This window comes from Haemaphysalis longicornis, unplaced genomic scaffold (genome assembly GCF_048455015.1).
Source record: "Haemaphysalis longicornis isolate Haplotype H1 unplaced genomic scaffold, Haemaphysalis longicornis Haplotype H1 scaffold_1, whole genome shotgun sequence".
Classification (NCBI taxonomy): Eukaryota; Metazoa; Arthropoda; class Arachnida; order Ixodida; family Ixodidae; genus Haemaphysalis; species Haemaphysalis longicornis.
The window spans coordinates 243,695,861-243,711,073 of record NW_027526203.1 but is presented as its reverse complement, the minus strand read 5'-3'; positions in this window follow the sequence as shown (position 1 = coordinate 243,711,073).

Here is a 15,213-nt window from a genome sequence, read left to right as displayed (position 1 = left end):
TTTTCGGGGTAATTGGGGCGAGATTGATGGGGAGTTTAAACAGGTAATAATTACCTGTGCAGAAACAGTTGCTTGAAAGGAACTGATTGTTAAATTGCTCGCAGTCTGACCAATACCCCACTGGTCTGAGAAACTGTTCAGCCGCTAGGATCCTGCGCAGGCATGCAGGCGTCTGCTCCAAAGTGTTGCCGTAAACATATGGTGCTTTGCAGATCAAGTTCCTAAGCTGAGCTGACCGCTAAATAAAATCTGATTTTATGAACCAAATATCTCCTTCGGAATTGCTCCTTCTTCTCGCAACACCGCTCAGACATCATTACATCTTTCCACGCGCCCACAAGCACCCCAGAAGACTATCATACTATGGAGAAACCTCTACCGCACAAAATAGGGCTGTTTGCTATCAAAAGTGGCCTAGCACGGGCAGTGTAGCTGGGGTCGACTCTGGTCCCTGCAAGCTGCCACGTCCCTGTAAAAGACGCTGCATTTGTCTCCCCTACTCCCCTTTCCTCCTCCCTAAACCGGCCTTTGGCCCTCCTTACCAATAAAGGTGCTACTACTACTTTATGAACCAAAACTACGGCGGGGCTCTTGCTGCATTGCGTAGCGTGGAGGCGCCATGCATTTTTTTTATTGCGTGAGCAATAATGAAACATGCGTCGACAAAATCATAAAATCGTTGCAGTGTTCTGAGAATTAACGCATCGCTCTGTCAGCAGATCGAGCGATAGTGGAGCAGAAAGCGACAGAGCGGAGATCACCGCGTAGAGAGAGCGGCGCGCCAACTGCCTGCGCCTCGTCGGGTCGTCTTGCGACTCCCGCGAGTCGCGACCACTTGTAAGCGTTGTAGAATCGGGTCTGCAGCCAATGCGGCGGTAAACGAGGGAGGAATGGGAATGGCGGTTACGAAATGCGGATATTGGCGGGGAAGAAAAGGATCGTTGTGCAGTCAAGCCGCTGCTAAAGCGGGATTCACACACAGAACCAACAGGGAGGATTCACACGACGGAGAAACCCTCTCTTTTTGGCCCGCGGGACCCGCTCACGTGACCGGTTTTAGGCTCCGCCCTTCGGTGGGGATAGCCCGCGGAGGCTCCGCGAAAGAAAATGCCTCCGCATGTTCTCGCTCGACGGCGGTGGCCCTCGGCGGGGAATGGAACCTGTTCCTCGGCGCTGTCGTCTGCTAGTCACTCCGCGTAGCTCCGCACGTGTGGATGCGCCGCCAGGCCGGATAATCCGGTTACGTGCTGTTGACGTCACATATCCGTCCGCCTCGGCGCGCCTGTTCCTCCATCGTGTGAATCCCGCTTAAAGAGAGACAACTGATACTGGCTTCTGAAAGCGGGGGACACATGTGCGGAGAGCAACGCGTTGCCGCGCGCGTTTTCCTCCTTTGCAGAAGAACGGAAAGTTGGGCTAGTTGGTATGTGTTCATCTTGGTGGAAAACAAAAGCGCTCAAAAAACAGGGACGAAGGAAGACGTAGACAGCACGGCGCTTGCAACTACTCGTTTATTGAAAAACATACACATATATATACCATCCAGCATAGAGTCCATCCAGAGTACACGTGGTCGGATTCCCTCCCCAATTATACACACCGTTACAAGACTTAACAGCGGCCGAGGCATATGCGGCAGAAAAATATAAAACACACGCCAAACATATAGTACCCAAAAACCTGAAACAGCGCCACAACCTTTCATAAACCAAAGCATTAGTTCCCTTGGCGGTCAAAGTGAGGGAGGAGGCGCTGACACATCGTTCGCCACACCTTTTAATATGGAATGATTCTATAACTTCTCTGGTGGTTTTGTCCCGAAATTTTGATAAACTGAAGCCTCGCAAAAAAATTGGTGTACAACCACACGCAGAACAGTGTTTCGCCAGGTTAGAGCCATCCTTCGATGCTCTTGTAAGCGTATATTCACACATCGCCCAGTCTAGCCGGTCCTGTAGCCTTCATGCGTGCGCCTGGCCGCCGCCGAACCGGTTTGCGGAGTGGAACGTGCACGCATTCGCGTCCCTCTCCGCTCATGTGTCCCGCGCTTAGAAACGCGGCGCGCCTGCGGAATTCCGGAACTGGAACAAGGTGTCCGAGCCTCGATCATGTTCGCGCGAGGTAGATCGAGGGACGATATGATCACGCGTATTCTTAAAGGGACACTGAAATGGTTTGTAAGCAATGCCGCATTGCTAGCGCAAATTGTAGTCTGGAGCCTAGGCCATGTTTCGACCACTCTCGCTATGGTTATAAGCGACTTTATTAGATGCGGCGCTGAGAGCATCTCTTGTCGGCGGCCCTGTCCTTCCTGCGTGCGTCTGTCGTCGGTGTCCGCACTCTCCTCCGCTCACCCCCTCTCCTCTCAGATAGCAAACACTCTCTCGCGAGGGGCATTGGATTGGATTCGATAGGATTGGCTTGGATTCGATTTGATTTGGATTAGATTGGATTAAAGTGGATTGTGTTGGGTTGTGTTGCGTCATAGCCGCGGCAGACGCACTGGCGCCGGCGCGTGCCCTGGTGAGAGCGAACACTCTCAACATCTGCGGGTGTGCGGCCCAGCGCGCTCTCACTCCGCCGGTGGACGGCGCTGCGCGCGGTGCTGCGCATGTGCAGTACTCTCTCTCTCCGAGTCCGATGTCTCCTCTCCTTCGGGCGCGCTGCGCATATAACCGGTGTGCCGCTCTCCGGCGGCCTTTCGGTCGACGGTTGCTCTTCGCTTGCGCTTGAACCCCCCTCAGCGTCGCATCACACCAGGGTTCCCGCGAGGGGAGGTTGGCGTAATTTTTCAGTAGAAAAATCAATTCGAAAATGCGGTTCTCCTTTCTGCATCCTTCTTGCCGATTTCCTATGGCGTTTCGTATGCATTCAAAACAAGATGGCTTGGTTTGGCGCGCCGCTGCAGGGCTCGCACGCCGGCGGGTCGTTGCATTTCGTTCGCTCCGTTGAAACTGTAGTGTTCTTGCTTCTTATTAAAACACTCAGTTAAACGGATACTGGGTTTATTGTAAAAGACGAGATGCAAGCGTACAACCTAGCGCCAGTGCGCTTCCTTTCTCCCCCTGCGCGCCTCCCGCGGCCCCGCTCCGGCCGCCCGTGTTTTCGTTTGGGTTTCGGTTTTCAAGCGTACGCCCAGGGACGGTGGCGCCGTCTGGTTTATCCGTCAGACACCACATTTCCTCTTGTGCTTTTGGAAATGTTCGCCTAGCGTGTCTCCACGACGTAGTCCATGAGCCGGCTCGGCGTTTTATTTCTTGTTGAACGCCGTGGCCACCGTAGCTGCGGCGCCGCTTCGGCTTGGGGTGATTGAAGTGGAGGCTGTGGTAAATCCTCGGCTCCCTCGGAGTTTTCTGGCTCCTCAGCTTCGGCGGGAAGTCTCGCGGTGTCTTCGTTTGAAGCAGGCGTGTCGTCGGCCCCAGGGCTCGCACTGAAGTCGTCTGCAGTTGTAGCAGTCCTGAAACCCGCCATTGCGTCCTCTTCCGCAGATGTGTGTTCGGAGGACCCTTCGATTCTTTTGAAAAATGATGAGTTTCTGATCGTTTTCTTCCCTGCTCTTTTTGCTGTGATCGCAGTCCCTTGTACGCGGGTTACTACGTATGGGTCTGGGTCGTAGTGCGACTCGTGGGCCAATCTCACTGGGCGCTTTAACAGTACTCGATCTCCCACCTGAAGAGAGTGTGGAGCTGCATGACGTCTCTCGTCCGCGTATGTTTTCATTTTTCGTTTCTTGAGCGTGTCCCTTTCTCGGAGTTGTTTGTCTTCGTCTTCGGTTGCTACCCCTGGGAGTTTTGTCTTGATTTTTCTCCCGAAGAGAAGCTCCGCTGGAGAGAGACCTGTTGTTCCTTGCGGGGTCGCCCTGTAGTTGAGCAGGTATTCTTGCAGCTCTGTTTCCCAATTTATTCCTTCTATTGCTGCTGCTTTCACAGTCTTCTTTATGTTTTTGATGAATCTCTCAGCCTCTCCGTTGGCTTGCGGCCACAAAGGTGTCACTCTGTGATGCTTTATTCCGTTTGCTCCCATGCAGCTCGCAAAGTCAGCGCTGAAAAATGGGGGTCCATTGTCCGTTTTGACCTTCAGTGGCATTCCATGAATGGCAAACATTTCCAGCATTTTCGCTGTCACTGTGGGCGTGTTCAGCGAAGGCAAGGTTGCGACCATGGGAAATCTTGAGTACTCGTCTACCACAACCAAGAGGTATTTTCCACCGGGAAGAGGACCTGCAAAATCTGCTGCCAGAGTGTGCCATGGCCCTGGAGGTAGTTCTGTCATCTGAAGAGGTGGTGGTTTGTCTCTTGGAACAGTGCTCTGGCAAGCACGGCAGTCCCTGATCAGGTCCTCCACCTTTTTGTCCAGACCGGGAAACCAATTTTTTTCCTTTATCAGCTGTTTCGTCTTTACGATACCTTGATGTCCTCTGTGAGCAATTTCTATCGCTCTCCTCTGAAGCTTATCTGGAAGTACAAGCCTTGTGCCTCGAAGAATGACGTTGTTGTCGGTCACTGTAAGCTCGTGGCGAATGTGGACGTAAGCTTTCAAGGCAGTTTCTTCCCACATTTTCTCAGATGCCTTCTTATCAACCTCTTGGATGGCAACGATGAGCTTCTGCATAAGTGGGTCTTCTGCGTAGGCTGTCTCAACTTCAGTCATGGTCATAGCTTTTGGCACAGCTACCCTGCTCAGAAAACGGACATACTGTTGAGTTGCTCTGCCTTCTTTTGTTTGCGGCATCACTTCATCTTCGTGTGCATGCCTTGACAAGAAGTCCGCTGGGTTGTCTTTGCCAGAGATGTGCTCGACTTCGTAGTCGTATTGCTGCAATCTAAGGCTTAGTCGTTCGAGCCTAGCAGACAGCTTCGCCCTTGGATTCTGCAGGATAGAGACCAGAGGCTTGTGATCGGTCTTGATGGTGAACTTTCCTCCAGCGAGGTACACTCTGAAGTGTTCCACCGATGACACTATAGCCAGCATCTCTTTGTCAATTTGCGGATACCTCTTTTCTGTCGGAGTTAGTGCTTTGCTGTAGTAGGCCAGGATGCTGGTTTCCTCTTTTCCTCCTTTTCCTGGTTTTTCTTGTGCAAGCACTGCACCGATTCCATCGGGACCTGCGTCTGTAATGAGGTATGTCTCCTTACAGTCATCATAGTAGTCTAGTGAGTGATTGGCAGCCAGCTCTTCCTTGACCTTGTCTAGGGTGTCTTGTTCCTTGCTGCTCCACTCAAACACATTCTTGGCATGTGTGAGCTCACGTAGCGGTTCTACAATATGTGCCAGGCGAGGGATAAACCTGCTACAATAGTTGATCATTCCAAGGAGGCTTCTGACTTCACTTGGATTCTTTGGAGGTGTCATCTTTCTCACCGCCTCTACTTTCGCTGGGTCTGCTGTGATGCCTTCTGCTGAGAACACATGTCCGAAGAACTTCAGGCTGGCGGTGCCAAATACGCATTTCTTGCTGTTCAGTGTCAGTCCAGCAGTCTGAAGAGCATTTAACACCAGACGGAGTCGCCGGTCGTGTTCCTCCAGGTTTTGTCCCGACACCAAGATGTCATCACTGATGTTGATGATTCCATCTTCATCAGGCAGGACTTGTCGAATGGCGTCCTGGAAGACCTCTGCCGCCGAATTGACTCCAAAAGGAAGTCTCTTGTACCTCCTGAGTCCGATGTGAGTCGAAAACGTTGTTATTTGTCGTGACTGTTCGTCCAGCTCTAGCTGATGGTATCCTTCGTTCAAGTCTAGTTTTGAGAAGAATTTGGCTCCGTTCAAGATCCCAATGATATCTTCTACCGTCGGCATAATGTGCCTCTGTCTTTCTATGGCCACATTAGGCTCCCTCATGTCCACACATATTCTTAGGGCGTCAGGGTCTTTCATCTTCGGTACTGCCACTATCGGTGAGACCCAGGGTGTTGGTCCTGTCACTGGTTCGGTGATGTCTTCTTCATCGAGTCTTCTCACTTCTTTTTCGACTCCATTTCGCATCTTGAATGGTATCCTTCTGTGTGGGCGGGCCACAGGCTTAACATCCGTCTTGATCTGGAGCTTGACCTGGAAGTTCTTCAGTTTCCCGAGTCCGGTGAAGAGACTTAGAAATTCCCTCTCAGGATCTACTCTTGACTTCTCTTCAACGCCATACTGCAGCTGTATAAGTCCAAGGTTGGTCGCTGTGCTGTAGCTCAGGAGGGACGCGTGTTGTCCTTTTATGACGTACACGTTGGTCTCCGTTGTCTTCTCCCTAGCTTTTATTGTTGCTCTGAACATTCCCAGCACTGGAAGGGCTTGGTTCACTCCGTACGGAACCAGGTGAATGTTGGTCTCCTGCAAAGGTGTTTTCAGGACGTCTCTCCACGCAATTTCTCCAATCACGTCAACTCCTGCTCCAGAGTCCACGCAAAATTCCATTCTGGCTCCTTCTATCTCGACAAGCACAGTAGGAATTTTTGAGTTCTTTCCTTGCACGTAGTACAGTTCTTCTGGGTCATCTTCTGGGTTGTTTCTCTCTCTGACCGTTCGCACTTCTTTGGGCGTCCTGCACATTTTGGCGAAATGGTTCTTCTTGTTGCAGCTGTGGCAAGTGGATCCCCACGCAGGACATTTCTCTCTGCCTCCCTCGTGCGGCCACTTTCCTCCGCAGCATGTGCATCTGCCACTTGCAACCTTTGGTTCTGCTTTCTTCTGCTGTTTCGGCCACTGTTTCTTCTCTTGGGTCACCTTGTTCACCTTGTTCACTGCAACTGGCAATTTCTTCTCCATGTCAGCTGCTTGTCTTTCGGCGTTCTCAAGGCTGCGACCTTCAAGCAGTAGCCGCTCCAGCGTAATGTCTGGGTCCCGCAGAGCATTCCTTCTTAGGATCGACGACGTGGTTCCCTCTATCACCTGAGATAGGATTTCTTTGTCCACATCGCCGAACTCGCAGGAAGAAGCTAGTTGGCGTAGGCGGACGTGAAACTCGCTGATATTTTCTGTTGCCTCTTGCTTCGCTTGTCGAAACAGATGCCTTTCGAAGACAGTTTTTCTTGGGCGCAAAGTGAGCCTTCAATTTCGCAACAGCCGTGTCGTAGAGAGCTCCGGTGTTCGGAAGAGTAAGAAAAATATCATGGACGGCTTCTCCGGCTAGGTGCAGCAGTAGTGCTCTTTTTCTCAGATCATCTGTGATATTAGCCGCAACGAGGTAATTTTCAAATCGTGCATGCCACCTCATCCATCTCGAGGAGACTGATGTCGGGTCCACATACGGATCGAAAGGAAGAATGGTAGGAACTTGGGCTTCCATCCCGACGGCTTACTTGCTCTCTTTCGCTGCGTCCTTCTGTAGGAGCTCCTTGGGCGTGGCTCGTCTCGTGATCTTTTCTTCGAGTTTCTATCTTCTCTAGGCGTGCTGTTTCGCAGGGTCTTCTCGGTATCCCCTCAGGGATCCCATCCTCGTCGCCAGAAATTTGTAGTGTTCTTGCTTCTTATTAAAACACTCAGTTAAACGGATACTGGGTTTATTGTAAAAGACGAGATGCAAGCGTACAACCTAGCGCCAGTGCGCTTCCTTTCTCCCCCTGCGCGCCTCCCGCGGCCCCGCTCCGGCCGCCCGTGTTTACGTTTGGGTTTCGGTTTTCAAGCGTACGCCCAGGGACGGTGGCGCCGTCTGGTTTATCCGTCAGACACCACAGAAACTAAGCCACGGCACGTTTGTGCCAGGAAGAACGCGTTTTGTTGTAGTTTGTAGACTGCATCAATCTCTAAGTTCAACTCGCTACACAAGCGCACATGTGACGCATCGCTGACTGACTGGTACGCTGGGAGTAAAAAGCGCAAAGGCATGGGTACTTCTTCTGCTGCCAGCACTTCCGGTTCGAGGTCTCTTCTGCCCTCCGGTACGCTGGCGGCTTTCACAGCGTGTGTGCGTTGTTTATTTGCCACAGAGTGCTTAACTTTCAGAGAAGCACCTTGTAAGATTAATCGTTGTTATTCTTTGAATGCGCCATGCATGAGCATTTTTTTTTGTGGAAATAGATAAACAACACGCACACACGTGCGCGTGAAAGCCGTTGGTGTACGGGAGGGCAGGAGAGATCCCGAACCGGATGTGGCGGGACTCCGAGAGAGCACACAATGTACCCTTATAAGCATTGCCGCTTTTTACCGGTCACCTAATGCGGGATAAAAGTCATAGAAGTTAATATAGTGTTACGAATCGGCCAACGCCGCCGTATTTTCCCGCATCAGCCACCACGTGCGAAGCCACCACGTGCGCCACAGCCGTCAGGCGCCAGCGTGTCGGTGAATCATACTTTCGTGTCTCGACATGGGGCCAGACACCTCGCTTTGCAACGCGCCTCCGGCGGTTGCCAGTGGCACGCCCCGACTTGTTTCAAGGACGTGCGCCCCACAGCCGTCAGGAAACAACGCGAGTACAGGAACGCGAGGAAATAAAGTGAGAACAGGAACGCGAGGATAGAAGGCGAGAACACGAGCAACAGCATGAGCTGGAAATTAAGCGTCTAGACGTCGAGGCGTCTCGACCTAGACGTCAGAGTGGCAGCAGCGTGCAGTCTGCGGCGACTGAGCGACCTACGGTGCGAATGTGTGACCTAATGCCACCCTACAAGGAAGGAGAAGACATCGGTCTTTTTTGGTCAACTTCGAGCGTACGTGTGAGAGGGCCCAGTTTAGCCAAGACTCATGGCCGCAAAAGCTGCTTACGCTTTTGCCAGGTGAGGCATCCGACGTGATGGCCCGCTTGCCAAAGGAGGAGGTGGAGGACTACCAGAAAGTAAAGTCGAGCCTCCTGCGTAAGTACAGGCTGTCAGCAGAGGCATTTCGCCAGAAGTTCCGTGAAGCCGACAAAGCTAGGGGCGAGTCGTACTCGGAGTTCGCCTACAAGCTGAGGGCAAATATGGAAGAGTGGCTCAAAGAGGCAAAGGCTTTCGGAGAGCACGACAAGGTAGTTGAGTGCTTCGGTCTTGAGCAGTTTTACCGCCGACTACCGGAGAACCTGAGACTCTGGGTGCAAGATAGGCCAGGGGTAAATACTGTGGATCAGGCAGCTCAACTAGCCGACGAGTTCGTCGCACGTCGAGGTGCACAGGGGCCGACAGACGGCCAAAAAAGAGTTCAGGCCGAGGCCTGATAAGTCAAGGCCGAAAGGCAGAGCTCCCTAGGAAGACGGTGGAGCAAAGGAAGTCGTTCTCGTGGATAGAGAAACTGGCCACGATAACGAAAAGAGAGCAGCAGACGCTGAGGAGCAGCGCAGAAAGAAAGCTTTTGAAGCGCGCAGACAGGCTGCGTGTTACAACTGCGGCGAGACGGGACATTTCGCTGCCAGTTGTAAGAAAGGAAAACTCGTCTTTCACGTACTAGTGAGGACAGCAGGCAGTTTCTGGAGCCGTACGTACGTGAGCTTGTCGTCAACGGTAAACCGTGCCGAGTTCTTCGCGACTCCGCGGCGACGGTAGACATGGTCCACCCTACATACGTTGAACCGGATCAGCTAACGGGGCAGTGTGTTTGGGTGAAGCCAGCCGTAGGAGCACGAAACGTGCGCCTGCCGATTGCTAAGGTCAGCATCGGAGGTCTGTTTGATGAACTTGTGACGCAAGCAGCAGTATCCCCACAACTTCTTCCGGAGTACAGGTACCTATTCTCAAACAGGTCGGATCAGCGGTTAAGCGAAAAGGGGTACAATTTTGAGAAACTGCATAGGAAAGAACCAGCTGGGCTCGCTGCGAAGAGCTCGAGTAACGATAGGGTCGCCCCCTCTGTGAGCAATGGCGAAACTCAGACAGAAAGCGATGATGGGGCATTTCTGGAGACTCACGACAGAGGGCAGCGTAAGTACACTGTGTGTAAGGCCCCTACGGTGAGCGGAGATGTTTCTTCGCCATGTTCGAAGTGCGCTAGATCACGGGAGGCCTTGAAAACGGCTGTCGACCCGAACGCGCGCAGTTCGCGGGCTAACAGCATTCCGCGGTAGTGCGGAAACCATGAGGCTACCGAAAGGCAACACGAGTCCGCTGAAACGGAGGTTGTTCCTTCGGACGGTAGTGCAGAAACGAGCGACGTGGTGGGAAAGCCTGCAGTCGAGGCAGCAAACGGTTTGCAGGGTTCAGCTGGGAGTCATGACGATCTCGCCACTGAGCAAGCCGATTCCGTCCTGCCACACACTCAGGTAGCTGACCTCGAGCAACGGCCAGCCGAGCTCGTAGAGATTCAGGTGTCTGGGGTGGCTGAGCCGTCTTTTAGATGCAGAGCATCTGATTCACTCGCCTTGTCCCTCCGGCGTCGTCGTTGTCGGCGGCGTTGTCCACCCCTCCCCCATTCTCCTCGCCGCGCCAGCTGCGCTCTCCGCCGCTCACCCCTCTCCTCTCCAATTGGCGGTGAGCGCGAACACAGGCGGCGCTGCGAAGCGCGCCTCCGTGACGTCAGCTTAGGGATTCTCGCATTTGTCGTCTGCTTCACTCAGGATCGCTCTCCCTGCTGTTTCTTTGCGCTCGGTCAACGTCTGATGCTTGTCCGCACCAGAATTGGCGTGTGGGTAACTTTTTATCATAATAATAGGCTTAAAATCGCATACCCTAGCTCATGGTGTCAATTAAAGTATAGTTTTGGATACCGCTACGGGAGAAACATTGCTGGCGCCACCCCATTCCTTGCGAAGCCGGTCCTGTGCGGAGCGCGAAGAGTCGGAGCTAGGCGTCAGCTTCTCATGTAAGCATTCGAACAAAAGGAACAGTCAGCTGCTAATAACCGACAAAGTAGACCAAAACAAATTCTAGGCCTTCAGGGCTGTCGGCTTTGGCAGAAGGCATCACGATTCCCGGTAATCATGTAAGGTAAAACAGTTTTTTGCAACCTTGCCGAACGCTCGAACGCGTTTTGTCACATCACTTTACGTTGTCAAGGCATGAAAGTTTGCCGACATGCACTATAGACTGCAAAAACTGTAGGTTGAGTTCCAAATAACCCAGTGGGTATATACGCGCGTGCTGATTCTATACCAGGCATCTAACCAGTATGGAGGTTTATTGAGCAAAACGAGTCACGTCTTCGTTAAATTTATAGTAACACATATATGTTTGTTAAGACCTGGAGAGATATTTCGGAACATTTTGCACAGCCATATCTTCCCGATATTCGGATATGCGTTATAGGAAAACTGCACTCAAGAGGCGGAGGAGGAGTAAGGGGAGGAGGGGAAAACTTTGTTTAACAATTAAATCGATCTGGTTAGTGGGCCGGGTCCTCAGTCCAGGGCAAGAGAGTAAAAGTAATTTTCTTGAAATCATAGAACGCCATCCCGAGTAGAATAGGATTTGTTCTTCGCGCCTGGAAGGGTTGAAAAGCAATAAAGAGCTACTTGGAATTCTTCTTCGGTTTCGAGTCTTGTAATATATGCAGGTATACTATTTATTACGTTAGTTAGCGAGTATATCATGCCTTCAACACCGTAATCATGTCATCATTGTTCGAGTTGAGAGTCAGTTCGTTATGATAACGATATAATTACGATAGAAATTCGGAGCACAAAAGCCGCCTTCCAGTACTGTGGACCACGTTGTTTAGGGCGCGATCGCGGTGGCGTAGCACAAACCTTCTCATTGTATTTGCATGTGAATAAACAAAGCACGCTGCGGATATGCACCTTCTTCACGCAGCCGTAATGAAAGCCAATTTGTGAAGGAGGGAATGTATGCCATACAAAATGAAGGAAATATCCACACGACCTTTGTGAGGCTCCTAAACATCCCGAAACCTCCTAATAAGAAGTTGGTGACGGCGCAGAAAAATTAATGCGTTGGGCAGAAAAAAAAAGCAAGAAACATCAATCTCATACAAGACAACAACGAAAGAAACAGAAGAAAGCCGCTTTATTTCCTGCTGTGCGATGAGCGTGTAGAGGCCGCTGCTTGGTACGTAGTATTAGGGTGCCTCGATGCGCGCCCGCTCTGCGGAGGGTGGCGCCACTCTTTGAAGGGGTCGCCGCCGCCAAGACCGGTTTTCGGGAGGCGCCGCCGCCATTTTCTTGCATCCCGCCCCCGCCGGCTCCCGCGCTAGGCGCGCGAAAAGCGGCGCTCTTCACAAAATCTCTTTGCAGAATGTCTGGGTGCTGCGTTCTCTTGTGTTCTAGCAGCGCTAAAAATCTCTGGAGCATGCTTCGTTTCCTAGAGACCCAAAAAGGCGGCTTCTGTGGACGGTGAAGATCAAGCGGGACAAGTGGCAGCCGACGAAGCACTCCTGCATATGCAGTGCAAGTACCCGGCTTCCAAGCAGTGCAAAATCTATTTGGGGCTATTGTAAGCTTGTCTGTGTGGCTGTTTCTCGATACCAGACGCACGGTTTTACGTGTTTATGTTGGAGGTTTCATCATGCTTTTGCGGCCTTTTTATATTTCGATCGATGCAAACGGACGTGGCCTCTTAAAGCGGGGGGCCGATATAAAACGTGTGGCGCTTTGCATCTTCAGTCATTTCACTTTGTATCACGAAATAAGGCGCTCGTTGTAAAAAGGTGTGCGACCTTTCTCAGTCCCGAAGCGTCACCCCGGCGCATCACGCTTACTTCCCCAAAAGCCCATTTTTTGGCAGTGTGAATGATATATCCCAAAGCGTAAAACTGCATGCGACGGGTTATTCTCGTGTTTCTCCGTGTTGTCTCAACTTAAGGTCTCTTATAAATCTTGTTGTGCGCAAAAATTATAATATTTCAGACATTTATTGTCGCTTATCATGCCATAAAAGTAGCGCATGGAGGTGAAAAGAAATGTGTTAATTACACCTCTATTATGTGAATCATGTGGGGATGTGAGCCGATACGCGTGGATGCCGGTTTGTTTGATTGGCTTGATTTCACGTCATTTATTCTTATTTCTCGGGAGCAAAAGGCACCTATATTGACAATTTAGCGTGCAGGCTCACTTTGAAGGATCCTGTTTTGAACAAATCCGTGCAGATGGATGGAAGGAGCTGAAGCCAAATGCTGTGCTAACGCCTTTCCCAATCAGAGGTCGGCATTTACCATTTCATTCACTGCGTGTTTTCGTATAAATGCGTACATTACTTTAAAAATCGGTCCAAAGCAGCAAAAGCCACCCGGAGACAGAACGCAGCCTGAGCCCACATCCAACAATGAAGAGGTAGACAACCCCGCTAAAAAACTTCACGCATCATCAGACAGCGGAAATCCTCCCCGAGTCAACTCACGAGAGACGCCATCGGTATCACAAGAGACGGTATCACAAGAGACGTCATCGGAAAACCTCCAACTCAACAGCCCAGGTGTCGAAGCTTTGAATGTCGAAATTCCAAACTCGACAAATAAAACTCACAGCTAGTGAGACACAACAAAGGGATTGAGCTGAGTTGAAAAAGCAGTTGGCAGACCTGGAAAGAAGATACACCGCACTTCAAGAACATCACACACATGCTGAGAACGCAATTCAAAACCTCAAAGAGCAAGTTCGAAAACATTCGAGCGTAATCAGCATTACCTGTATTATAACTGCAGTGAAGTGTGTTTGTATCATTTTGTACATAATGTATTATGTATCAGCAGTGGAGGATGTCGTTCATCACTTTGTGCATAGTGTATTTTTGCTTCAAGGTACTAAATGATTTTCCTACATCCGTGTAAGCCTTTATGTTTAGATTGCAGCCCAAGGACGCTGGTTCGATTCACGACCGCGGCGGCCGCTTTTCTGATGGAGACGAAAATACAAAACGCCCGTTTGTTCGAGAGTTCGGCGCATGTTAAAGATTCCTAGATGGTCAAAATTAATCCGTAGCCCTCCACTACGGCGCCTCATCACCTATGTAACGTATGCGCTTTAAACCTCACCAATCAATCAATCACGTTCAGATTGCACAGTGCATGCATGACACACTTTACCGCCAGGCAATCCTATATATGTAAGTACCGAATAATAGTTTCAGTGGCTGTAAGCGTGCCGGACATTCGCACTTGAATATGCAGCAGTTCCCTTCCTTCGTGTACTCCGCCTTCTTTCTGCTATGTTTATATGTAAACGCAACGACAGCAAGTTCACGGCGCCGGTATGACACGACGGCGTGAAGTTTTCCGCCGTGTCACCTATCGTAAAAAAAGAAAGGCAATCACCATACCTTCGCTTATCACCTCAAAATAGAGAATCAATCACCAAAACCTTACTCTTCTGTTCATATACGCTAGAAAAAGAATGTATATCAAAAGTAAAGCCAAATCAAGCACACACTGTTAGCGAGACCAGCACTATCCAGGCGCGTCACGCAGCAAACGCGCGCCCCGCGCATAGCGGATGCAAGAAAATGGCGGTCGCGCTAGCAGACGACGCGGTTGTCCTCACCCTCAGCGGAGCGGGCGCGCATCGAGGCACCCTACGTAGTATTAGACTGTTGAGTCTTCATAGGAGCATCTCAAAAATACTGCAGGGAAGCCTACGCATTTTGAATACTTATCGAGAAGCTCTGATCGCTGATCCTCGCGAATAAGCAAGAAAGGACGAGTTACACACGATCTTCTGACCGATACTCTGAAGGAAGTTGTTCTCTATCTCTTCGTGTGTTGCAAACTTGCGGGGGATACAGCTTCAAATTATTCAGGTGCGTCAGACGCTGTCAAAATAACTGAGTCGCTAGAAATACGCTTTTTAACGCACTACAGCAACAAAGCGGGCGACTTCTAGCCCAGGCACATTGCCCCTCACAAGCGGAGTGTAGCAGACGACAGCGGCGCGAATCCCTAAGCCGACGTCAGAGCTAGGGGGCGCCACTCAAAGATCTCACCGCCAATAGCGAAGACTCTCTCGCGAGGGGCATTGGATTGGATTCGATTGGATTGGCTTGGATTTGGATTGGATTAAAGTGGATTGTGTTGGATTGTGTTGCATCATAGCCGCGGCACGTTGCGTCATAGCCCGGGGGACGCGCTGGGGCCGGCGCATGTGCAGTACTCTCTCTTCCGCGGTTTCCTCTCCTTCGGGCGCACTGCGCATATAACCGGTGAGCCGTTCTACGGCGAAGCAACATCCACGCTTGGCTCAAACACCTAGAGTCCACGCCGCTTTACAAGTACGCCAACGTCGTCATCGACTGGGACCGGCTTACGCAGTCCCCTCAACGTTATGCGCGCTATAAAACGCGGTCCCTTCACCGCTCCGCCTATGCGTCGCATGGGTTCCCGCGAGGGGAGGTGGGAGTTTTTGAAACAGGACAGCCTGGTTGTAGT